Here is a 26352-nt window from a genome sequence, read left to right on the forward strand (position 1 = left end):
CACAACTCAGAGTTTGTGACCATAGGTGAGGGTTGGAACGTAGACCAACCAGTAAATGGAGAGCTTTGCCTTCCGACTCAGCTCCCTCTTCACCAAGACGGACCGGTACAGCGCCTGTATTACTGCTGCAGCCGCACCGATCCGCCTGTCGATCTCTCACTCCACCTTACCCTCACTCGTGAACAAGACCCTGAGGTACTTGAACCCCTTTGCTTGGGGCAGGCATGTTGTCCCCACCTGGAGGGAGCAATCCACCGGTTTCCGGCAGAGAACCATGGCCTCAGATTTGGAGGCGCTAACTCTCATCCCTGTCGCTTCACACTCGGCTGCAAAATGCCCCAGCGAATGCTGGAGGTCACGGTCCAATCAGGCAAACAGGACCACATCATCTACAAACAGCAAAGAGGCGATCCCGAGGCCCCCGAATCTGATTTCCTCCGCCCCCGGCTGCGCCTAGAAATCCTGTCCGTGAAAGTCACGAACAGGGTCACTTGTAGCAGTCTCATGAAATGTCCGCCGTGAGCCACCGTAGGGCCGACGGTCCTGGTTTGTAATTAGTCTAGACCGGTACATAAGCAACCACCATGGGATGCCTCCTTTCTCTCTCTCGCTCCCAGGCTTTGGTAAGGTTGGACTTAGGATCACTAAATTGAGGCCCATTTGCTATAGCGTTCACCTTGTGCTCTCTCTTTGACTCCCAGGTTTCGATCCAACTACAGGGATTCCTGGTTCCTCGAAAAGCTTGCATGGCTGTTGACTCGTGCTGCCGCTGCTGTTTTGTTTGATTTATTTTATTTATTTATATTCATGGTTTTGTTATGTTTGCTTTTGTTTGCATTATTTTGTGCTGCATGGTTTTGTTTTATTTTGCATTGTGGTGTGCTGTTTTGTTTTGCACGTTTAGTTCTTAGTTCTTGGTTGGCTGCCTACAAGGATATTAAGACATATACCTTTGGTTGTTTTTTTTAGATGTGTTGGGATGTCCCGTGTTTTTATGATCTGTTTAAGTGCTGCAATAAATGTTATATTCTTTGAACTGTTCCTTTCGTGTCTTGAAGCCACCCACTGCCACATGGATCTTCAGGGCCCGGTTTTCGGCCCGTGGTTACATTTTGGCGTTGTTGGCAGGGTCCAGTGGTGGTTTTGGTGGGCTTACGAGATAAGGATTTGATTTTGTTTTTCTATTCATAACTAGTTTGTTGATTTTTTATTTTTGTTTGAACAAAACAGCAGTGTGCACATTGAGGGACTGGCTGAATGATTCCTGCTGCCCTGCCTTGGGTTCTCCTGACTAAGTTAAAGTGCTTCTATTGACGGTGCCTTTGCTGATTTACCTTTATTTTAGCCATAGCCAGTGAGCAGAATTGACAGACTTGGTTCAGCAGCTGCGACCTGAAAAGGAGCAGCTGCTGCAGGAGCTAGCAGGAGCCCATTCACCCGAGCCAGATCCCGATAGTCCCGTAAGTTCACAACACCATGTTCCCAACGATCGTTTCCCTGTTGAACGTTTGCTGTATATCCCTAGGGAGCGAAAAATGTCCAACCTTTAGGGGAACGTCTGGAATTCTAGTAGAGGATTGGATTGAAGAGATAAGGGCTACTTTCAGGACCAGGCAGCTACCACCAGTTGATCAAGCTTATTTTATAGATGATCATCTAGACGGGGAAGCAAAAGATGAGATTAGGTACCGGCCTAGAGCAAATAGGGAGGACCCCAGGAAAATCTATACTATTCTCCAAGATTTGTATGGTTGTGCCAAATCTTATGTTGCTTTGCAGCACAGTTGTTTTGCTAGGAAACAGCAGGAAGGGGAATCATTGCAAGAATTTTCCCATGCTTTGTACTGTCTCATGGAAAAGGTTGAACGTTATGCTCCAAGAGGAATGAGCAGTGCCCCCACTCTCCTTAGAGATCAGTTTGTGGAACATGTTATTGATGCTGATCTTCGCAGGGAGTTAAAACGAGCCATACGGCAACACCCTGGTTACACTCTTTTGGATATCAGGGCAGAGGCAATTCGTTGGGAACGGAAGGGTCGACCTGAGGAGCCTAGTGATAGGAGTTATTCAGTCCCTTCCCTTAGTGCCATGCAATGTTCAGAGGTTAAGGCACCTACTAGCTTTGGTAACGCAGAAATGGCGGAGTTAAGGCACATGCTACAGAAACAACAAGAACAGCTAAACCAATTGACATAGGGCCTGGTAGCACTACAGGTGGCCTCCAGGCCCCACGCTAAACCAACACGCCCAAATACAGTGATATGTAGGCGGTGCCAAAAACCAGGCCACTATGCCAGGGTGAACGTATTGACTCCCAGGTTCAACAGTCCAGGCCCTCTCATCCCACAGCAGTGACATTTGCTGCTCAGGAGGCGGGAAACTTCTTCCCCCTGATGTGAAGAGTCAAACATCAGGAGGGGAGGACACTGGCTCAGATGCACAGAGACCAGCTGCCCAGACTGTGACCCCTAATTTGGTCGCGCCTTTTCCTAAGGTAACAGTCTAGGAGACTATATGCAAATCTTTTTTATCGGTTAACCTACTACTAGATACAGGTTCTATGGTGACAACTATTGTTGAAGGTTTCTTCCTTCAGCATTTCCAGACCGCTCCTAAGTCCTGCCAATGGGTTAGAAATTCCCTATGTGGGCTATTTAAAATTGAATGATACAGTTGTCGGCAAGATCGTACCACAGCGAGGTATTCTGGTCATCAAGGATCCCCCAGGCCAAAATGCCCCCGCAGCCACTTCCGGTGTCCTAGGCATGAATGTAATTAGGGAGTGCTATCGACAATTGTTCAGTCAACATGGCCCTGACCTCTTTGACCTCCCCATAGTGCAACAGGCCCTCCTTTGTGGCAGCAGGCGTTACAACATTGCCATCATGCTCAGTCTCACCTAACTCCCGCAAAGACAGGATTGGCCCGAGTGAGAGGTAGGCGTCCCATTACGATACTTAAAGGTTCAGTTAAGTGGGTTACTGCTACATGTTCTTCTCACTTTAGTGAGACGCAGGCGCCACATTGATTGAGCCTCTTGAAGATGGCCGGTCCCTCCCTGAGTGTGTGCTGATCTCTGCAGCAATGGTCACAGTGACTAAAGGTACAGTGTATGTGCCGGTAATAAATATTGGTGAGACGGATGTCCTTCTATATGTGCGTCGCCCCATAGGGCATTTGAGTCAGGCTCAGATTGTAAGTTTGCGAGAGGGGATCTCAATGTGGAGCATGAGTCGGGTGGGGTTATGGCTACGCTTTCCAGTCAAGAAATTCAGGTCAGCCCCGTCAGAGCGCAACTCGAAGCTATGGATTTGTCTGCACTTTCCGAGCTAGACCAGAGAAAGGTTAGATCTTTGCTCCTTGAATGTGAGACTGTGTTCGCAGCCTCTGACCTGGACCTTGGTTGCACTAATCTCGAGACGCATGACATCCCCTTACTTGACTGTGTTCCAATCAGGCAGAGGTACAGGCGACTCCCCCCCTCTGACTATAACGAGGTTAGGGCCCACATACGTCAATTGTTAGACAGTCGGGCTATCCGGGAAAGCTGTAGCCCCTACGCCTCTCCTATTGTCCTGGTGAGGGAGAAGGATGGTAGCCTAAGACTATGCGTGGACTACAGACTGTTAAATGGCAAAAGACGGAAGGACGCCTTTCCCCTACCACGGATTGAGGAGTCCTTGGACGCCCTGTCTGGAGCCAAATGGTTCTCTACCATTGACTTGGCTCGTGGCTACCATCAGGTTCCAGTCACGAAGCGGGACTAGATGAAAACAGCTTTTGTCACCCCCTTTGGACTATTTGAGTTCCAAAAAATGCCATTTGGCTTATGCAATGCTCCCAGTACATTTCAGCGGCTGATGGAGAGGATGTTTGGCGACCAACACTGCCGTTCTCTGCTGCTGTACCTCAATGATGTTGTTGGGTTTTCCTCCACAGTAGATGAGCACCTCAGTCGCCTCGACCTAGTTTTGGGGTCGATTCCAGAGGGGTGTGGGGGTTAAAAGCTAAACTTGAGAAGTGCCATTTCTTTCAACAAGAGATACAATACTTGGGGCATGTAGTGTCTTCTGCCGGTGTCTCTACAGATCCCAGAAAGATTGCTGTGGTGGCTGACTGGGCGACCCCCAGGTACTGTCCCGGAACTCTGGTCATTCCTGGGCTTTGCCAGCTACTATAGACGTTTCGTCGAGGGGTTTGCCAAGCTGGCTTCACCCCTCCACAAAGTGGTTGCTGATCTGACAGGAAAGAAAAACCGCCGAGGCCAGGGAGTTGCCCTGAGGGATGCCTGGACCCCCCAGTGTGAAGACCGCTGCAGAGAGCTAAAGGCAAGGATGGTGTCTTCACCTGTATTGGCTTATGCTAACTTTCACCTTCCTTTTATTTTAGAAGTGGACGCCAGTCATGATGGTCTGGGGGCAATACTTTCTCAGGAGCAGGAGGGCAATGTTAGACCCATTGCCTATGCTAGCCGGAGCCTTCACCCGGCAGAGAAAAATTACAGCTCCATGAAACTCGAGTTTCTGGCCATAAAGTGGACAATGACACAGAAGTTCCGTGAGTATTTGCTGGGCCACAAGTGTACGGTATGGACTGATAACAACCCACTTAGTCATATAAGCACAGCTAAATTGGGGGCTACAGAACAGCGCTGGGTGGCCGGGCTGGCAGTCTTTGACTACACCGTGCGGTACCGCCCGGGACGTAGCAACCAAAATGCAGATGCCCTGTCTAGGAAACAGCCGTCTCATGACGAAGCAGCCGCCATCCCGGTCCGCCCCGGGATCTCTGTGCCAGGCACCATACAAGGAACTGTTGTGACTGTGGCGGAAATTGCCCAATATGCTATCTCTGCTGTTCCAGAGCGATCGACCGATGACCTGAGGGCACTGCAAGGAGCTGACCCGGCCATTAGCGCTGTTCTGTTTTTTTTATACCAGCAATAGCGGACGCTAGGCCTGAAGAAAGACACAGACTCCATCCTGCAACGCTGGGGTTGCTGCGCCAGTGGGACCGTCCGTCTCAACATGAGAAGTGGACTTCTGTACAGGACTTACTAGTGGCCTGAAGGGGGAGAGTGTGTCCACCAGCTGTTGCTTCCAGAGAGCCTGAGGGAAGAAGTGTTCCAGCAGCTGCACAGCCACGATGGTCACCAAGGTATCGAGCGCACCACAGAGCTCATTTGACAAAGGTGCTATTGGCCGGGAATGGGGAAAATGATCAAAGACTGGTGCCAAACATGTGGGAGATGCAGTGTTGCGAAGAAGACACAACCACATGTTCAAGCTCCTATGGGCCATTTGCTAGCCTCCAGACCTAATGAAATCCTGGCCATTGATTTCTCATTGCTGGAGTCTGCCAGAGATGGGAGGGAACAAGTGTTGGTGTTGACTGATGTTTTCTCCAAGTTTACCCAGGTTGTCCCAACCAGAGATCAACGAGCCTCTACAGTGGCAGATGTACTAACTAAGGAGTGATTCTACAAATTCGGGGTCCCAGCTCGACTGCATTCCGACCAGGGGCGCAGTTTCGAAAGCACAATAGTTCAACAATTGTGTGAGTTGTACGGCATTAAGAAGTCTAGGACCACCCCCTATCACCCACATGGTAATGGCCAGTGGGAGCATTTTAACAGGACCCTACATGACCTCCTTCGCACCTTGTCGGCTGAACAGAAGCACAGATGGCCGGAGTATCTCCAACAGGTCTTGTTCAGCTACAATACCACACCCCACCAAACTACAGGTCAGTCCCCCTTCCTGTTAATGTTTGGACGTGAACCTCAGCTGCCCATTGATTTCCTGCTGGGCCACGTGGAAGAGCCAACAGCGGGTGAAGTCTGCAACTGGGTCCAGGAACATTAGCGACGACTGCAGGTGGCAGTGGAGAGTGCCCGGGAAAGGATGAGGCAGGCTGCAGCCCAGCGAAAAGCGAGGGCAGACCAAAGGGCTCAGGAGGAAGCGTTGCAAGCAGGATAACCCATCTACCTTCGGGACTACTCGCATAGAGGAAGGAACAAAATCCAGGATGCCTAGAACCCTGAAGTGTTTCAGGTGGTGAGATCCCCCAAGAAAGGAGGTGCAGTGTATGCTGTTGCCCCACAACATAGGCTGACAGAGGTATGTCACGTGCATCGTTCTATGCTCAAACCTGTGTTGATCCCTGGTTGTCACCCTGTTCCCATAGTTGAACCTGACCCGGCTACGACAAGCCTGGACACAGGCGAGCGTGACCAGTGGATGGCAGTCGGATGTGCAACCGGACCAAAGGACCCCCGGCCTGTCACAGTACAAGCCCCACCTGAAGTCGACTTGGTATTTCATTCTGTAGCGCCTCCGGCAGTTTCGCCTGAGGCTTCTACTAGTTCCTGTCCACCCCTCTGTCCTGCGGTGGGAAGAAAGTCTACTCATAAGACAGCTGGTAAACACTCAAATCCTCACCATTTGCCAGTGACGGTAGAGGGAAGTGTGCTGACGGGGCTACACATTCCCAGATACTTGGCTCTAGTATGTCTACTCGGGTTTTTTTTAGAAGTTGGTATATTGTCGGGCCACCAATTTAAAAAAAACCTGGGACAGAATGTAGCAGGCTCATGAAATGTCCGTCGTGAGCCACCGTAGGACCGAGTAAGCCCTAGCCCCTCCCACTTCCCGGTTTGTAATTAGTCTAGGCCAGTACATAAGGAACCACCATGAGATGCCTCCTTTCTGTCTCTGGCTCCCAGGCTTCAGTAAGGTTGGACTTAGGATCACTAAATTGAGGCCCATTTGTTATAGTGTTCACCTTGTGCTTTCTCTTTGACTCCCAGGTTTCGGTCCAACGACAGGGATTCCTGGTTCCTCGAAAAGCTTGCATGGCTGTTGACTCTCGCTGCCGCTGCTGTTTTGTTTGAGTTATTTTATTTCTTTATATTCATGGTTTTGTTTTGTTTGCTTTTGTTTGCATTATTTTGTGCTGCATGGTTTTGTTTTATTTTGCTTTTGTTTTGCATTGTGTTGTGCTGTTTGGCTTTTGTTTTGGACGTTTAGTTCTTATATTGGCGGTCTTCAAGGATATTAACACATATACCTTTGGTTGTTTTTTTTTTAGATGTGTTGGGACGTCCCGTGTTTTTATGATCTGTTTAAATGCTGCAATAAATGTTATATTCTTTGAACTGTTCCTTTCGTGTCTTGAAGCCACCCACTGCCACATGGATCTTTAGGGCCCGGTTTTCGGTCAGTTGTTACACAATGATAAAGGGCAGCCCTGGCAGAGGCCAACACCCACGTGTCTGACTTAATACCGAGGATATGAACGCAACTCCTACTGCAGGCGCTTTCTTGAAGAAAATAATTTAAAAAAATGATTTTTTGGGAAAATCTAGTTTTAACACTTTGTTTGATAGAAATAAAAAATAAAAAATCTTTAAGAAAATCTAGTTTTCAACTCTGTTCAGCCTGAAACGCCGCTAAGAGCATAAAAATGAGGAAATAAAGCTTTCAGGCAGTAGAGTGATAAAAAATATAGTATTGATGGGAAGATAATACAACTTGTACTGAACTTTTAACTGGGGTGTTCTGAAACAATTTTCTTGATGAAAATAATAACAAAAAAAATATTCTTTAGGAAAATCTAGTTTTGAGCTCTGTTCAGCCTGATCATACAACTTGTAACCTAGGTGTTCTGTGACAATTTCTTGTTCAAAATTTTTTAAAAATTGATTCTTTAGAAAAATCTAGTTTTGATCTCTGTTCAGCATGAAACGTCTTTTAAGAGCATAAATATGAGGAAATAAAGCTGTCAGGCAGTAGAGTGATAAAAACATCAGGTATTCATGGGAATATACAACATGTATTGAACTTGTAACTCGGGTGTTCTGAGACACTTTCTTGATGAAAATTAAAAAGAAATTGATTCTTTAGGAAAATCTAGTTTTGATCTCTGTTCAGACTGAAAAGCTGTTAAGAGCATAACAATCAAGCAATAAAGCTTTCAGGCAGTAGAGTGATAAAAAATATAGTATTGATGGGAAGATAATACAACTTGTACTGAACTTTGAACTCGGGTATTCTGAAATACTTTCTTGATGAAAATAATAATTTTAAAAAGATTTTTTTAAGAAAATCTAGTTTTGAAACGCCTTAAACATCTTTTAAGAGCATAAAAATGAGGAAATAAAGCTTTCAGGCAGTAGAGTCCCTGGGGTCATAATGACCCGCGTTTATCGCCGATGTCCTGGCCTCGTCCCTGGGGGTCATAATGACACGCGTTCATCATGGAGCTCCCGGCCTCGTCCCTGGGGTCTAAATGACCCGCGTTTATCACCGAGCTCCTAGCCCCGTCCCTGGGGTCAGAATGACACGCGTTCATCACGGAGCTCCCGGCCCCATCCCTGGGGTCAGAATGACCTGCGTTTATCGCCGAGCTCCTGGCCTCGTCCCTGGGGTCTAAATGACCCGCGTTCATCACCGAGTCCTCCCCTTGCCATGGTCCCCGGTGTCATAATGACCCACGTTTATCGCCGATCTCCTGGCTCCATCCCTGAGATCTAAATGACCCGCGTTCATCACCGAGCCCTCCCCTCGCCGCTGTCGTCCCTGGGGTCAGAATGACCCGCGTTTATCGACAAGCTCCTGGCCCCGTCCCCGGTGTCAGAATGACCCTCAAGTTTTAGCGAGCCCTGGGCCTCGTCCTCGGGTCAAAATGACCCGCGTTTTACATTGTATTAAAAGTCAAATCCCGTATGCCAAATGTAAAAAAATAAAAAAAATAAAAATAAAGAAATGACAAGACAGTTGCATTGTATTGTTTTTTTAAATTTTATTTAGTCATCACCTCCAGTGTTACAAGCAACAACGCAGAACACACACACACACACACACGCACACACACACACACACAAATGTGTCCGACAGACGATCACGGTTTGAAATGCAGACGACCGAAGTAGCGTTCGAGCTCCCCCGCGAGCTCTTTCATTCTCCAGTAGCACTGCAAGCTGTGGTTCTGGGGCGTGCGCCCGCACACGTAACACCACGGACGCGCTTCTAGCGTCACGTATATCCCGTCCGTCGGCGTCGTCGTAGCGAGATTCTCGTCTCCTCTCATCGCCGCCGCTCTCCTCTCTGCGCTATCGTCTCCTCTCGTCTCCTCTCGTCACCTCTGCGCTATCCTCTCGTCTCCTTTCTGCCCAAACAACAGGCCGCTGTCCTTTCCGCCAGTACATGCCCAGCAAGCCCGCAAAGTACGGGATCAAATCCTGGGTCGCCTGCGACGCCAAATCCAGCTACGCTTGGAAGCTGCAAGTCTACACGGGAAAGCCGAGCGGCGGCGGACGCCCGGAGAAGGACCTGGGACTGCGGGTCGCCCTCGACGTGACCGAGGGACTGACGGGCGCAACGTCACGTGCGACAATTTCTTCACCTCCTACGAATTCGGACGGCGGCTCCTGCTCCGGGAAGACACCGTGGTGGGCATGGTTAGAAAAAACAGGCGAGAACTCCCAGCCGAGCTGCTTGCGACCCAGTGGAGAGCCGTCCCGTCGTCGAGGTTCGCCTTCGCGCCCGCCGCCACGCTCGTCTCCTAACTCCCGAAGAAGGGCAGGAGCGTGCTGCTCCTGAGCACGCGACACGCGCGGGGAGACGTCAGCGATCGCCCGGACGCCAAGCCCGTCATCGTCCTCGACTACAAACGCAACAAGGGCGGCGTGGACAACCTCGACAAGGTGACCGGGACGTACAGCTGCCGGAGGATGACCGCGCACTGGCCCCTGGTCATCTTCCACAACGTCCTCGACGTGTCCGCCTACAACGCCTTTGTCGTGTGGAGAGAGCTCAACCCCGGCTTGCGGCAAGCGGAACAAGAGGAGGGTGTTTCTCGAGCGGCTGGGAAGGGCTCTCGTGGCTCCGTTCATGGAGAGACGGGAGCATCCGCCCCGCATGGAGGCATCCGCCGCCATCTTGAAAGCCGTGCGGAGTGAGGGGGCCGGGGCCAGCGACGGGCCTGAGGACGCCGCCGCCACGCGGGGCTGCGAGTAAGCGAAAGAGGTGTGAGATCTGCCCGCCCAAGAAGGACTGTAAAACTTACACCGTGTGCAACGGGTGCAACAAGTACATCTGCAAGGGCTGCTCGCTGACGTACTGCCCGACGTGTGCGAAATAAACCGGCCTTTGGGGAACATCTATTCTAATCGAGACGTGTCTCGATGCTCCCGGCCACAGATTCTCCCTTCCCTGCGAGTTAGGCTAAATTTGTGATGAGAGTAACGAATAAAGACATACGAAAGTAATGTTTGTTCACTGTTTTTTTATTGATGTGAAGTACATACAGCGATAGATAAACATCAGCTTAGGAACAACACATTGAGACTTACAATCTCAATGAGGCTTCTCGAGCCCACGGTGCCTCACACTCCCCTAACGAAAGTTATCGAGTCCACGGTGGCGCACGACTCCCCTGATGAAAGTTGTCGAGTCCACGGTGGCTCACGCTCCCCTGATGACAGGCCTCGAGTCCGCGGTGGCTCACGACTCCCCGATGAAAGTTCTCGAGCGCGTGATGGCACCGGGACTCAGCCTGGTGCCCGTTCGCACGGCGGCGTCCCCTCTGTCGGCGGCGCGTCTCCTCCGTCTTGCAGCAAGCGTCCTTCAGTCATAAGGGCGTTTGCAAGACGGACGAGACGCGATGCCGACGGAACGACGCCGCTGGGCATCCCCGATAAAAGTTCTCGAGTGTGTCCTCTGTCTAGTAGCTGTGTCCTCCTCTCTGCCTGTTCACTGAGCCTGGTGCCTGTTCACTGAGCCTGTGCCTGGGCACTGAGCCTAAGCCTTGGAAAAAGAAAGAAAAAAAAACTTGGAAAAAAAAAAACATGGTGGAGCCCACGGTGGCTCACGACTTCCTGATAAAAGTTCTCAGTGTTTAGTTAGAGTTTGAGGACCAGGAGGTGACAACCACAGAGCCCCTGCACACACGCACACACACAAACTCACACACACACACACCAAGGTTCAAACAGGAAAGGGGGGTTTATCAGAGGCTGAAAAGCTGAAAGTTTGAAGCTAAAGTAATTGAAAAGACAGAGAGAGAGAATAAAGAGAGAGAGTAAAGAGAGACGGAGAGAGAAAGAGAGAGCATGAGAGAGCGAGAAAAAGAGAGAGAGAGAGAGAGAGAGAGAGAGAGAGAGAGAGAGAGAGAGAGAGAGAGAGAGACTGTAAAAAGTCTTATTTTTCATGTACTCACCCTTGATAGAAGCATTGGACATCTGGTCAGACCTGAAGAAAAGAGACTTCTGTCTCCACAAGCTTGAACAACATACTTGCAACCCCTCCCTTCATCTGGTTATCACCTCTTCCAGTGCATCCATCTTCCTCTCTGTCCGAGCTCAATCGCTCTCACTGTCCTCCTCTCTCTCTCTCTCTCTCTCTCTCTCTCTCTCTCTCTCTCTGTCTCACTCTAGTTTGCTCAGCAGGACTCAATAACAGGCGACTCGACCGTTGGACGTCTTGTGTGTGTGTGCACATATCTTCGTCAGACGCAAATTCTTGAATTGGGCCGTCATCTCAGTTCTTTCCAAACTGGTCAAGAAGGCTACCGCGCTGTCGTCTCAGTTCTCTCCAAACTGGTCAAGAAGGCTACCGCGCCGTCTACTCAGTTCTATACAAACTTGCCAAGAAGGCGTCCCCTCCCCACGTGTCACACAGTGACACGTTCTATCCAAGCGTCCTCTGTTGCCGATTCGACTTCTGGTCGCCCGTGTTCTTCCTCACCGACCAAGTCAACGGGGCCTTCCCTCTTTCAGACACACACACACTCACACTCTATGCAAAGGCTGCTATTTCTTGAGCGATGAACCGAGCAGAGTTATCCAAAAGTTTTTGTAACGTGAAATAATATGTCTCAAACGTCATTGAGTGAAAATAAAAAACAAAGTCTCAGGGTGGAGTCATGTAATTTATTGTACAAAGGTTACAAAATGTCATGGCAATGGTAGCACAGCCACTGAATCCAGGTTCCTCTACGACACTACAGCGCTCTCTCCCTCTACTCCTCTCTCTCTCTCTCTCTCTCTCTCTCTCTCTCTCTCTCTAGTTTGTGAAGCAGGACATGACACCAGACGACTTGAACCTTGAACAGGTTGTGTGTGTGGGTGTGTACATATGTTACTTTTTCTGTAACTGTCAAGGTTGTGCAAATGTCTTACTCTAGACTCGTGGTTTTGTTTTACGCAGACACAAGACTCGCACATAAAAATCTACGAGGCAAACATCTAACCCCCCCCAGACAAACACCGCTCCCACACATGCTCTTTCAAACCAACAGTCAATGGGGGCTGGACCCCCGGTGACACGTTCTATCCAAGTATCCTCTGCTCCTACTTCTAGCCCGTGTTCACCAACCATATTAAGGGGGGCTGCCCCCCCCTCCCGCCCCCATTCCTCACTCAGACACACACATCCACACAGGCTCTTGCAACCCTGCTGACAGGACTTTTCCAAAATGATAGTTTTTAAAACTTATTCAAAGGCTCAAAACTCCTCATAAAACAACCAAAGTGCTTGAAATGTAAACATTCCATAACATTGATGCATTGAATTAGGTCCTGTAAGCACAAGTCTGCAGACCCTTTCGAAAAAATATCTGCTGCGTTAGCAGCATGCCAAATTGCTAAGATGGCCAGAATTGTGCACTATTCCCAGTTGCGTTACCAGGTCAGTTGGCCTCAGGATAACCAGACCCACCAATGGGAGAATGAATGACATTGCGCTTTCTTCCTCTCTCTCTCTTTTTCTTCATCTCTCTCTGTCCTCTTTCTCCTCCCCTCTCTTTCTCTCTCATTTCCCCCCCTCCTCTTCTCTCTCTGTCCTCCTCGTCGTCTCTCTCTCACACTTTTGGAGCAGGATATTACACCAGGCGACTTGGACAAGCTCAAGGTGGCCACAACGATGAGGCGCCCGGAGTGCACAGTGGCTCACACTTGCCTGATGAAAGTTACCAAGTTTTTCCTGAGTAAATTCAACGACAACAAAAGTTGTGTGTAGTTTGGGTTTTGGACCACAGGCAAAAACGACTCCCCCGTTGAGCGACACGTGTCAAGATATGAAATGTGAAAGCTTCGCACACAAGTCACACAAAGCATCGCCGGCCTCCTAATGATCACAGGACACAGACAGTAGTATGTTGTTTTATTTTGTATAGTTATCACCCCAAGTGTTACAAGCAATGACACACACACACACACTTCTCCGACCCTGGGTCACGGTTTCATGTAATTCCACATGCTCCCCTTGTCCTCAGATCAAAGTGTATCTTTTGGTCCTACAAGCTAGGGGATGGTACCGTTTGAATCGCAACGGCCATATTAGTGGGAGGTAGGGTTGCAAAGGGGCGGAAACTTTCCGGAAACTTTCCACGGGAATTTTGGCTCAGGAATTTTGGGAATTTTGAAAAAAAAAATGTGCCTACGTTTTTTTGCAAAAGCATTTAACAGGGAACTTAAATGTCGTTGAGAACAAGACTATGTACGCCGAGCTCAGCTGGAAACTGAATGCAGCTGGTTGGGAACATTGTTTGCCAGAAACTAAACGTAAACATAAAACTATCTGTTGTTTTTGAACGTTTTTGTCATCAGTGTTGCGTCTGAACGTCTGAAACGTCGTTTAAGAGCATAAAAATGAGTAAATGCAGCTTATGGGCAGTATAGGTATTCATGAAAACGTCATACAATTTGTAGTTCCGATGTTCTGAGACACTTTATTTTGCATTTTGCACATAGCACTCAGTTTACATTTAATTTAAATCAACCCCCTGAATACACTGCATTTAATTTAATTTCAGTTTGCATTTAATTTAATCTCCAAATACACTGCTGTGTTTGCTTGTTGTGTATGTTTTGCACATGTGTATGTGTGTATGTGTATATGTATGCATGTGTGTATATGTGTGTGTATATATGTATGTGTACATGTATGTATGTATGTATGTATGTGTGTGTATATATATATATATATATATATATATATATATATATATATATGTATATATATATATATATATATATATATATATATATATATATGTATATATGTATATGTGTGTGTATATATATATATGTATATATGTGTATATGTATGTGTGTGGGCCACGGGTAGGTGTGTATGTGTATGTATGTGTGTATGTGTATATGTTATATATATATATATATATATATATATATATATATATATATATATATATATATATATATATGTATATATGTATGTGTATATGTATGTATGTATTTGTGTATATATATATATGTAGATATGTATGTATGTGTGTATGTATATGTGTACGTATGTGTGTATGTATATGTGTATATATATGTATGTATTCTTTTCGCTTGCTTGCATGTATATATATATTTATACTTATTTCTTACTTATGTATATATCTGTTACCCCTGTTCCTGTTATTGTTTATTTTATTTTATCTGTGTGTTTAGCTTAGCTTATTGCATTGGGATGCTGCTAGTATGACAAAAAAAATTCTCCTTGGAGATTAATAAAGTACTTTTCATTCATTTCATTTCTTGATGGAAAAGTAAAAAATCTAGTTTTCAACTCTATTCAGTCTGAAACGTCGTTTTAGAGCATAAAAATTAATAAATTTAGCGTAGGGGAAGTATAGTGATGAAAGCTTCAGGTATTCATGAAAACGTCATACAGTTCGGAGTTCCCATGTTCTGAGACACTTTCTTGATGGAAAAGTAAAAAAAAAAGAATTCCTTATGAAAATCTAGTTTTCAACTCTGTTCAGTCTGAAATGTCGTTTTAGAGCATAAAAATGAGTAAATTTAACGTATGGGCAGTATAGTGATGAAAGCTTCAGGTATTCATGAAAGTGTCATAGAATTTGTAGTGCCGATGTTCTGAGACATTTTCTTGATGGAAATGTATAAAAAAAGAATTCCTTATGAAAATCTAGTTTTCCATTCTGTTCAGTCTGAAATGTCGTTTTAGAACATAAAAATGAGTAAATTTAGCGTACAGGCAGTATAGTGATGAAATCTTCAGGTATTCATGAAAACGTCATACAATTTGTAGTTCCGATGTTCTGAGACACTTTCTTGAAGAAAAAGTTTAAAAAAAGAATTCATTATGAAAATCTAGTTTTCAACTCTGTTCAGTCTGAATCGTCGTTTAAGAGCATAAAAATGAATAAATTCAGCTTACGGGCAGTATAGTGATGAAAGCTTCAGGTATTCATGAAAATCATAATACAATTTGAAGTTCCGATGTTCCGAATCACTTTCTTGATTGAAAATTTAAAAAAATGAATTCTTCAAGAAAATCTAGTTTTCAACTATGTTCAGTGTGAAACGTTGTTTAAGAGCAGACAAATGAGTAAATGCAGCATAAGGGCAGAAAAGTGATGAAAGCTTCAGGTATTCATGAAAACGTCATACAATTTGTAGTTCCAATGTTCTGAGACACTTTCTTGAAGGAAAAGTTAAAAAAAAAAAAAAAGAATTCATTATTAAAATTTAGTTTTCAACTCTGTTCAGTCTGAATCGTCGTTTAAGAGCATAAAAATGAATAAATGCAGCTTACGGGCAGTAGAGTGATTTAAGCTTCAGGTATTCATGAAAATCATAATACAATTTGAAGTTCCGATGTTCCGAATCACTTTCTTGATTGAAAATTTAAAAAAATGAATTCTTCAAGAAAATCTAGTTTTCAACTCTATTCAGTGTTAAACGTTAATAGCATACAAATCAGTAAATGCAGCATAAGGGCAATATAGTAATCAAAGCTTCAGGTATTCATGAAAACGTCATACAATTTGTAGTTCCGATGTTCCGAGACACTTTCTTGATGGAAAATTTAAAAAAATGAATTCTTTGAGAAAATTTAGTTTTCAACTCTGTTCAGTGTGAAACGTGGTTTAAGAGCATAAAAATTAGTAAATACAGTTTACGGGCAGTATAGTGATGAAAGCTTCAGGTAATCATGAAAATATCATACAATTTGAAGTTCCGATGTTCTGAGACACTTTCTTGATGGAAAAGTTAAAAAAAAAAAAAAAAAAGAAAAAAGAATTCATTATAAAAATCTAGTTTTCAAATCTGTTCAGTCTGAAACGTCGTTTGAGAGCATAACAATGAGTAAATGCAGTTTACGGGCAGTATAGCAATGAAAGCTTCAGGTATTCATGAAAAAAGTCATACAATTTGTAGTTCCGATGTTCTGAGACACTTTCTTGAAGGAAAAGTTAAAAAAAAAAAAAAAAAAAGAATTCATAATGATAATCTAGTTTTCAAATCTGTTCAATCTGAATCGTCGTTTAACAGCATAAAAATGAATAAATGCAGCTTACGGGCAGTATAGTGATGAAAGCTTCAGGTATTCATGAAAACGTCATACAATTTGTATTTCCGATGTTCTGAGAAACTTTCTTGATGGAAAAGTAAAAAAAAAAAAAAAGAATTCCTGATGTAAATCTAGTTTTCAACTCTGTTCGGTCTGAATCGTCATTTAAGAGCATAAAAATGAATAAATGCAGCTTACGGGCAGTATAGTGATGAAAGCTTCAGGTATTCATGAAAACGTCATACAATTTGTATTTCCGATGTTCTGAGACACTTTCTTGATGGAAAAGTTTAAAAAAAAGAATTCCTTATGAAAATCTAGTTTTCAACTCTATTCAGTCTGAATCGTCGTTTAAGAGCATAAAAATGAATAAATGCAGCTTACGGGCAGTATAGTGATGAAAGCTTCAGGTATTCATGAAAACGTCATACAATTTGTATTTCCGATGTTCTGAGACATTTATTGATGGAAAAGTAATAAAAAAAAGAATTCCTTATGAAAATCTAGTTTTCAACTCTGTTCAGTCTGAATCGTCGTTTAAGAGCATAAAAATGAGTAAATGCAGCTTACGGCCAGTATAGTGATGAAAGCTTCAGGTATTCATGAAAAAGTCATAGACTTTGTAGTTCCGATCTTCTGAGACATTTCTTGATGGAAAAGTAATAAAAAAAAGAATTCCTTATGAAAATCTAGTTTTCAACTCTGTTCAGTCTGAAACGTCGTTTAACCCTCCTGTTGCATTCTGGGTCAAAAACACCCACGTTCGAGTGTTTATTTATTTGTTTGTATTGCGGTCTCAGGGTCACAAAATGACCCACTACCAGTGTATACGTATGCAAGCATGCATGCATGTACGTATGAATCCCTAAAGCCCGTCGTCCTCGGGTCAAAACGACCCGCGTCTTTCCACCGAGCCCTCGCCGTCGCCCTGGGGTCTGTTCGACCCTCGAGTTTGAGCGAGACCTCGGCCTCGTACCTCGGGTCAAAATGACCCGCGTTCTTCGCCGAGCCCTCCCCTCGCTGTCGTCCCCCGGGTCTGACTGAACCGTGTTTATCGCCGAGCTCCCGGCCCCTGTCCCCGGGGTCAGAATGACCCGCGTATATTGCCGAGCTCCCGGCCCTCGTGCCCGGGGTCAGAATGACCCGCGTTTATCGCTAGACCCTACCATCGCCGTCGTCCCCCGGGGTCAGACGGACCCGCGTATATCGCCGAGCTCCCGGCCTCGTCCCCCGGGGTCACAATGACCCACGTTTATTACCGAACTCCTGGCCCCGTCTCTGGGGTCTAAATGACCCGCATTCATCGCCGAGCTCCCGGCCCCCGTCCCCGAGGTCAGAATGACCCTCGTTTATAGCCAAGCTCCCGGCCTCGCCGTCGTCCCCGGGATCAGAATGACCCGCGAGCCCTCGGTCTCGTCCACGGGTCGAAACGACCCGAGTTTTACGTTGTAGTCATCCCGTATGTCATCCCGTATGCTAAAATGTAAACAATAAATAAATAAATGATACAAATAAAGACATGACAAGACAGTTGCATTGTATTGTTTTTTTCTTACATTTATTTAGTCATCACCAGTGTTACAAGCAACGACACAGAACACACACACGCACGCACGCACGCACGCACGCACACACACACACACACACACACACACACAGACACACACACACACACGCGCGCGCACAAATGTGTCCGCCACAGGTTCGAAACGCAGACGACCGACGTAGCGTTCGAGCTCCCCCGCGACCTCTTTCGTTCTCCGGTAGCACTGCGAGCTGTGGTTCTGGGGCGCGCGCCCGCACACGTAACACCGCGGAATCGTCCCATGCCGGCACGGTCGCGCCAAGAGCCCATTCGATCGGCCTGGACGGGATCGCGTTCCAGCCGTTCGACCCGCCCCGCGCTTCTCGTTCTATGAAAGGGATGTACTTATACGCTGTATTTATACACAATTTATTCACATCTGCGTAATCCCGCGGTCGGCTTTGTTGATGCGCTCGCGCTGATCGAAGGCTCTTTAGCCAAGACGCGTGACGTCATTTCGTACGTGTCCAGATTGTAAAGCCCTCTGAGAAGTTTACAAAAAAAAAAGAAAATAATAATAATGTGTATTTGTTATTCTGAGCTATTCAAAATAAACTTAATTGATTCAAATTGAAATTAGGTGTCACAAGTTGTTATGTGCGAATAAGGACACTATGAAAGGGGTGTACTTATACGCTGTATTTATACACAATTTATTCACATCTGTGTAATCCCGCGGGCGGCCTCGTTGTTGTACTCGCGCTGATCGAAGGCTCTTTAGCAAAGACAGACTGACCCCGCGGGACACGGGGTGTGCGAGGAATGAGTGAGGACAACACGAGGGTTAAGAAACTCTAGTTTTGAACTCTGTTCAGTGTAAAACGTCGTTTAAGAGCAAACAAATGAGTAAATGCAGCTTACGGGCAGTATAGTGATGAAAGCTTCAGTTATTCATGAAAACGTCATACAATTTGTAGTTCGGATATTCTGAGACACTTTCTTGAAGGAAAAGTTAAAAAAAAAAAAGAATTCATTATTAAAATCTCGTTTTCAACTCTGTTCAGTCTGAATCGTCGTTTAAGAGCAGAAAAATGAGTAAATGTAGCTTACGGGCAGTATAGTGATGACAGCTTCAGGTATTCATGAAAATAATCATACAATTTGAAGTTCCGATGTTCTGAGACACTTTCTTGAAGGAAGAGTAAAAATAAAAGAATTCATTATAAAATTCTAGTTTTCAACTCTGTTCAGTCTGAATCGTCTTTTAAGAGCATAAAAATGACTAAATGCAGCTTACGGCCAGTATGGTGATGAAAGCTTCAGGTATTCATGAAAACGTCATACAATTTGTAGTTCAGATGTTCTGAGACACTTTCTTGAAGAAAAAGTTTTAAAAAAAGAATTCATTATGAAAATCTAGTTTTCAACTCTGTTCAGTCTGAATCGTCGTTTTACGTAGTATTACAAGTCATCCCGTATGCTAAATGTAAAAAATAAAGAAATAAATGATACAAAGTAAGACATGACAAGACAGTTGCATTGTATTGTTTTTTTCTTACATTAATTTAGTCATCACAAGTGTTACAAGCAACGACAGAGAACACACACACACACACACACACACACACACACACACACACACAAACGACCCGAGTTTTACGTAGTATTACAAGTCACCCCGTATGCTAAACGGAACCTCTCTCGTCCGATCTCGATCTTCAGACGCTCCGCGGTGTACGTCGCCTTCGGGTAGGTGCGCCAATAGTAAGCGTGCCGATCCAGAAACGTGTCGCCGGGCGGGGGGGAGGGGGGGCGCACCCGGCTCGAGACGCTCGGGGTCGCGCTCGGCGACCCCGAGCGTCTTATAAAATTCTAGTTTTGAACTCTGTTCAGTCTGAATCGTCGTTTAAGAGCGTACAAATGAGTAAATGCAGCTTACGGGCAGCATAGTGATGAAAGCTTCAGTTATTCATGAAAACGTCATACAATTTGTAGTTCGGATATTCTGAGACACTTTCTTGAAGGAAAAGTTTTTTTTTTAAAAGAATTCATTATGAAAAATTAGTTTTCAACTCTGTTCAGTGTGAAACGTCGTTTAAGAGCATACTAATGAATAAATGCAAATTACGGGCAGTAAAGTGATGAAAGCTTCAGGGATTCATAAAAACGTCATATAATTTGTAGTTCCCATGTTCTGAGACACTTTCTTGATGGAAAAGTAAAAAGAAAAAAAAAGAATTCCTTATGAAAATCTAGTTTTCGACTCCGTTCAGTCTGAAACGTCGTTTAAAGGCATAAAATAAGTAAATGCAGCTTACGGGCAGTATAGTGATGAAAGCTTCAGGTATTCATGAAGAAGTAATACAATTTGTAGTTCCCATATTCTGAGACACTTTCTTGATGTAAAAGTAAAAAAAAAAAAGAATTCCTTATGAAAATCCAGTTTTCGACTCTGTTCAGTCTGAAACGTCGTTTAAGGGCATAAAATGAAGTAAATGCAGCTTACGGGCAGTATAGTGATGAAAGCTTCAGGTATTCATGAAAACGTCATATAATTTGTAGTTCCCATATTCTGAGACACTTTCTTGATGGAAAAGTTAAAAAAAAGAATTCCTTATGAAAATCTAGTTTTCGACTCTGTTCAGTCTGAAACGTCGTTTAAGAGCATAAAAATGAGTAAATGCAGCTTACCGGCAGTATAGTGATGAAAGCTTCACGTATTCATGAAAAAGTCATATAATATGTAGTTCCCATGTTCTGAGACACTTTCTTGATGGATTAATCATTTTTAAAAAAAAGAATTCCTTATGAAAATCTAGTTTTTGACTCTGTTCAGTCTGAAACGACGTTTAAGAGCATAAAAATGAGTAAATGCAGCTTACGGGCAGTATTGTGATGAAAGCTTCAGGTATTCATGAAAAAGTCATAGACTTTGTTGTTCCGATCTTCTGAGACATTTCTTGATGGAAAAGTAAAAAAGAAAGAATTCCTTATGAAAATCTAGTTTTCGACTACGTTCAGTCTGAAACGTCGTTTAAAGGCATAAAAATAAGTAAATGCAGCTTACGGGCAGTATAGTGATGAAAGCTTCAGGTATTCATGAAAAAGTCATATAATATGTAGTTCCCATGTTCTGAGACACTTTCTTGATGGATTAATTATTTTAAAAAAAGAATTCCTTATGAAAATCTAGTTTTCGACTCCGTTCAGTCTGAAACGTCGTTTAAAGGCATAAAAATAAGTAAATGCAGCTTACGGGCAGTATACTGATGAAGGCTTCAGGTTTTCATAAAAACGTCATATAATTTGTAGTTCCCATGTTCTGAGACACTTTCTTGATGGAAAAGTAAAAAGAAAAAAAAGAATTCCTTATGAAAATCTAGTTTTCAACTCTGTTCAGTCTGAATCGTCTTTTAAAAGCATAAAAATGAGTAAATGTAGCTTACAGGCAGTATAGTGATGAAAGCTTCAGGTATTCATAAAAACGTCATATAATATGTAGTTCCCATGTTCTGAGACACTTTCTTGATGGATTAATTATATATAAAAAAAGAATTCCTTATGAAAATCTAGTTTTCGACTCTGTTCAGTCTGAAACGACGTTTAAGAGCATAAAAATGAGTAAATGCAGCTTACGGGCAGTATAGTGACGAAAGCTTCAGGTATTCCTGAAGAAGTAATACAATTTGTAGTTCCCATATTCTGAGACACTTTCTTGATGGAAAAGTAAAAAAAAAAAAGAATTCCTTATGAAAGTCTAGTTTTCGACTCTGTTCAGTCTGAAACGTCGTTTAAGGGCATAAAAATAAGTAAATGCAGCTTACGGGCAGTATAGTGATGAAAGCTTCAGTTATTCATGAAAACGTCATATAATTTGTAGTTCCCATATTCTGAGACACTTTCTTGATGGAAAAGTTAAAAAAAAGAATTCCTTATGAAAATCTAGTTTTCGACTCTGTTTAGTCTGAAACGTCGTTTAAGGGCATAAAAATGAGTAAATGCAGCTTACGGGCAGTATAGTGATGAAAGCTTCACGTATTCATGAAAGAGTCATATAATATGTAGTTCCCATGTTCTGAGACACTTTCTTGATGGATTAATCATTTTAAGAAAAAGAATTCCTTATGAAAATCTAGTTTTCGACTCTGTTCAGTCTGAAACGACGTTTAAGAGCATAAAAATAAGTAAATGCAGCTGACTGGCAGTATAGTGATGAAAGCTTCAGGTATTCATGAAAAAGCAATACAATTTGTAGTTCCCATATTCTGAGACACTTTCTTGATGGAAAAGTATAAATAAAAAAAAGAATGCCTTATGAAAATCTAGTTTTCGACTCTGTTCAGTCTGAAACGTCGTTTAAGGGCATAAAAATAAGTAAATGCAGCTTACGGGCAGTATAGTGATGAAAGCGTCAGGTATTCATGAAGAAGTAATACAATTTGTAGTTCCCATGTTCTGAGACACTTTCTTGATGGAAAAGTAAAAAAAAAAAAGAATTCCTTATGAAAATCTAGTTTTCGACTCCGTTCAGTCTGAAACGTCGTTTAAAGGCATAAAAATAAGTAAATGCAGCTTACGGGCAGTATAGTGATGAAAGCTTCAGGTATTCATGAAGAAGTAATACAATTTGTAGTTCCCATATTCTGAGACACTTTCTTGATGGAAAAGTTTAAAAAAAAAAAAGAATTCCTTATGAAAATCCAGTTTTCGACTCTGTTCAGTCTGAAACGTCGTTTAAGGGCATAAAAATATGTAAATGCAGCTTACGGGCAGTATAGTAATGAAAGCTTCAGGTATTCATAAAAACGTCATATAATTTGTAGTTCCCATGTTCTGAGACACTTTCTTGATGGATTAGTTATAAAAAAAAGAATTCCTTATGAAAATCTAGTTTTCGACTCTGTTCAGTCTGAAACGTCGTTTAAGAGCATAAAAATGAGAAATGCATATTATGGGCAGAATAGTGATGAAAGCTTCTGGTTTTCATAAAAACGTCATATAATTTGAAGTTCCCATATTCTGAGACACTTTCTTGATGGAAAAGTTAAAAAAAAAAAGAATTCCTTATGAAAATCTAGTTTTCGACTCTGTTCAGTCTGATACGACGTTTAAGAGCATAAAAATGAGTAAATGCAGCTTACGGGCAGTATAGTGATGAAAGCTTCAGATATTCATGAAAAAGTCATACAATTTCTAGTTCCGATGCTCTGACACACTTTCTTGTTGGAAAAGTAAAAAAAAAAAAGAATTCCTTATGAAAATCTAGTTTTCGACTCCGTTCAGTCTGATACGTCGTTTAATAAAAACGTCATATAATTTGTAGTTCCCATGTTCTGAGACACTTTCTTGATGGATTAGTTATTAAAAAAAAAAGAATTCCTTATGAAAATCTAGTTTTCGACTCCGTTCAGTCTGATACGTCGTTTAATAAAAACGTCATATAATTTGTAGTTCCCATGTTCTGAGACACTTTCTTGATGGAAAAGTTAAAAAAAAAGACTTCCTTATGAAAATCTAGTTTTCGACTGCGTTCAGTCTGATACGTCGTTTAAAGGTATAAAAATAAGTAAATGCAGCTTACGGGCAGTATAGTGATGAAAGCTTCAGGTATTCATGAAGCAGTAATACAATTTGTAGTTCCCATATTCTGAGACACTTTCTTGATGGAAAAGTAAAAAAAAAAAAAAGAATTCCTTATGAAAATCTAGTTTTCGACTCTGTTCAGTCTGAAACGTCGTTTAAGGGCATAAAAATAAGTAAATGCAGCTTACGGGCAGTATAGTGATGAAAGCTTCAGGTATTCATAAAAACGTCATATAATTTGTAGTTCCCATGTTCTGAGACACTTTCTTGATGGATTAGTTATAAAAAAAAAAGAATTCCTCATGAAAACCTAGTTTTCGACTCTGTTCAGTCTGATACGACGTTTAAGAGCATAAAAATGAGTAAATGCATCTTATGGGCAGTATAGTGATGAAAGCTTCTGGTTTTCATAAAAACGTCATATAATTTGTAGTTCCCATATTCTGAGACACTTTCTTGATGGAAAAGTTTAAAAAAAAAGAATTCCTTATGAAAATCTAGTTTTCGACTTTGTTCAGTCTGAAACGTCGTTTAAGAGCATAAAAATCAGTAAATGCAGCTTACGGGCAGTATAGTGATGAAAGCTTCAGGTATTCATGAAAAAGTCATACAATTTCTAGTTCCGATGTTCTGAGACACTTTCTTGATGGAAAACTAAAAAAAAAAAAAAGAATTCCTTATGAGATTTTTCAACTCTGTTCAGTCTGAAACGTCGTTTAAAGGCATAAAAATAAGTAAATGCAGCTTACGGGCAGTATACTGATGAAGGCTTCAGGTTTTCATAAAAACGTCATATAATTTGTAGTTCCCATGTTCTGAGACACTTTCTTGATGGAAAAGTTAAAAAAAAAAAGAATTCCTTATCTCTCGTGTGGCCTCACCGATCCGTACACACCCCGTGTCCTGCGGGTCAAACTGTCCAATGTCCTTTCATCTGGCGCCATCGATGAGTGGGCGCTCACACCACTTGCATATGATACACTCGGGTCATTTTGACCCAAGGACAACAGCATGGGCTCGGTGACACACAAGGGTCATTTAGACCCAAGGACAACGGCAGAGTGTTGATGATATACAAGGGTCATTTCGACCCAAGGACAACGGCAAGGGCTTGGTGATAATCAAGTGTCATTTTTACCCAAGGACAACGGCAGAGGCTTGGTGATAATCAAGTGTCATTTTGACCCAAGGACAACGGCAGAGCGGCTCCAACTGTAGCACCCCCTAGCACAAAGGACCTTGGGAAGGAACTTCTCTGAATCAGTTCGGGGAGACTTGAAAGTTTGCTGCAACCCAACTAATTCCGATGGTCCTATCCTCGAGCTCGCGGGACTTCGGGAAGGCACTTTTCTAAATTGGCCATTTTGTTTTCGCTTCTTCGGCTCGTGCAGCTGTCACACAAAATCGGAAGCACTCGAGTTTGCTGCGCTCCCACTAATACGGCCGTCGCGGTTCCGACGATCCCGTCGCCGAGCTGGCGGGACCTCGGGAAGGAACTTTTCTAATTCGGCCATTTTGTTTTCGCGTCTTCGGCTCGTGCAGCTTTCATCCAAAGTCGGAAGCACTCGGGTTTGCTGCGCTCCCACTAATACTGCCGTCGGGGTTCCGACGATCCCGTCGCCGAGCTCGCGGTATCTCGGGAAGGCATTTTTCTAAATCGGCCATTTTGTTTTCGCTTCTTCGGCGGGTGCAGCTGTCACCCAACTTCGGAAGCACTCGAGTTTACTGCACTCCCACTATTATGGCCATCGCGGTTCCGACAATCGCGTCGCCGAGCTCGCGTGACCCCGGGAAGGCACTTTTCTAAATCGGCCATTTTGTTTTCGCTTCTTCGGCTCGTGCAGCGTTCACCCAAAGTCGGAAGCACTCGAGTTTGCTGCGCTCCCACTAATACTGCCGTCGCGGTTCCGACGATCCCGTCGCCGAGCTGGCGGGACCTCGGGAAGGCACTTTTCTAATTCGGCCATTTTGTTTTCGCTTCTTCAGCTCGTGCAGCGTTCATCCAAAGTCGGAAGCACTCGAGTTTGCTGCGCTCCCACTAATACTGCCGTCGCGGTTCCGACGATCCCGTCGATCCCGTCGCCGAGCTCGCAGGACCTCGGGAAGGCACTTTTCTCATTAGGCCATTTTGTTTTCGCTTTTTCAGCTCGTGCAGCGTTCATCCAAAGTCGGAAGCACTCGAGTTTGCTGCGCTCCCACTAATACTGCCGTCGCGGTTCCGACGATCGCGTCGCCGAGCTCGCGGAACCTCGGGAAGGCACTTTTCTAAATCGGCCATTTTGTTTTCGCTTCTTTTGCTCGTGCAGCGTTCATCCAAAGTCGGAAGCACTCGAGTTTGCTGCGCTCCCACTAATACTGCCGTAGCGGTTCCGACGATCCCGTCGCCGAGTTCGCGGGACCTCGGGAAGGCACTTTTCTAATTCGGCCATTTTGTTTTTGCTTCTTCGGCTCGTGCAGCGTTCATCCAAAGTCGGAAGCACTCGAGTTTGCTGCGCTCCCACTAATACTGCCGTCGCGGTTCCGACGATCCTGTCACTGAGCTCGCAGGACCTCGGGAAGGCACTTTTCTAATTCGGCCATTTTGTTTTCGCTTCTTCAGCTCGTGCAGCGTTCATCCAATGTCGGAAGCACTCGAGTTTGCTGCGCTCCCACTAATACTGCGGTCGCGGTTCCGACGTCGCCTAGCTCGGTACCTCGGGAAGGCACTTTTATAAATCGGCCATTTGTTTTTCGCTTCTTCGGCTCAGGCAGCAAAGTCGGAAGCACTCGAGTTTGCTGCGCTCCCACCAATACTGCCATCCCGGTTCCGACGATCCCGTCGCCGAGCTAGCGGGACCTCGGGAAGGCACTTTTCTTATTCGGCCATTTTGTTTTCGCTTCTTCGGCTCGTGCAGCGTTCATCCAAAGTCGGAAGCG

At 44.2% G+C, this 26352-nt stretch overlaps 1 pseudogene; it reads left to right on the forward strand.

The window, feature by feature from the left end:
- The first annotated feature begins 333 nt into the window (after positions 1 to 333).
- Positions 334 to 10143, forward strand: LOC137786404 (piggyBac transposable element-derived protein 4-like; annotated as a pseudogene).
- The last annotated feature ends 16209 nt before the right edge of the window (positions 10144 to 26352 follow it).

The sequence above is a fragment of the Clinocottus analis genome, unplaced genomic scaffold (assembly GCF_023055335.1).
Source record: "Clinocottus analis isolate CAN_PGR_092001 unplaced genomic scaffold, fCliAna1.0.p SCAF_16, whole genome shotgun sequence".
NCBI classification, from domain to species: domain Eukaryota; kingdom Metazoa; phylum Chordata; class Actinopteri; order Perciformes; family Cottidae; genus Clinocottus; species Clinocottus analis.